The following is a 712-nucleotide window of genomic DNA, read 5'->3' on the forward strand; positions in this document are numbered from 1 at the left end:
TAGCTGCAAGCATGTCAATTTCTTTAATTGAATGCATACCTCAGTTTATGGGGTTGGAGTCGATCGTCGCTCCATCCTTGGTAGGAGACCATCTTCTCGATCAGCGTCTTAGCATCTGCAACACTTAGCGAAAAGAATGCATCCACCAGCAGCAGCATCTAAATGGCTCCTATCTAACGACACTAATCCATGGTAGAAGTTCTGGATCAAAAGCTAGTCTTCCATGCCATGGTGTGGGCATGTAGAGACGTACTCTTGCATTCATTCCCAAGCTTTGGGAATCGATTCATCTGCTAGTTGTTGAAAACTAGAGATTTTATTGTGTAGAGCATTAGTCTTTCCATAGGGAAAAACTTGACTAGAAAAGCGTTGGAACACTTGTCCTAGGTATCTACTAGCATTGCGGTTAGAGTAAAACCATTGCTTAGCCTTTCCTAACAAAGAGAAAGGCAAAAGGCAGAAGACGTATAGCCTCTTGGCTCACTCCCTTAATGGTGAAGGTGCTACAAATCTCCAAGAAATGTTGGAGATGAGCATTTGCATCCTCGTGGGCTTTCCCACAAAATGGCCTAGCTTGAACCATCATAATTAACACTGGCTTAAGCTCAAAGTTAGCGTCCCCATTGATAACATTGGGTCAGGTGGCTACATTAGCAGCCGAGGGTGCAGAAAAAATCATGAATGGACTTGTCGCCCATGGTCGTAGAGGGTA

At 44.1% G+C, this 712-nt stretch overlaps 1 non-coding gene across 1 annotated transcript; it reads left to right on the forward strand.

The window, feature by feature from the left end:
* Positions 1–223: 223 nt before the first annotated feature.
* On the forward strand, positions 224–332 carry LOC136514580 (small nucleolar RNA R71). Its single transcript, XR_010773735.1, has one exon. It is a non-coding gene; the product is annotated as a small nucleolar RNA R71 (small nucleolar RNA).
* The last annotated feature ends 380 nt before the right edge of the window (positions 333–712 follow it).

The sequence above is a fragment of the Miscanthus floridulus genome, chromosome 16, assembly GCF_019320115.1.
Source record: "Miscanthus floridulus cultivar M001 chromosome 16, ASM1932011v1, whole genome shotgun sequence".
NCBI lineage: Eukaryota > Viridiplantae > Streptophyta > Magnoliopsida > Poales > Poaceae > Miscanthus > Miscanthus floridulus.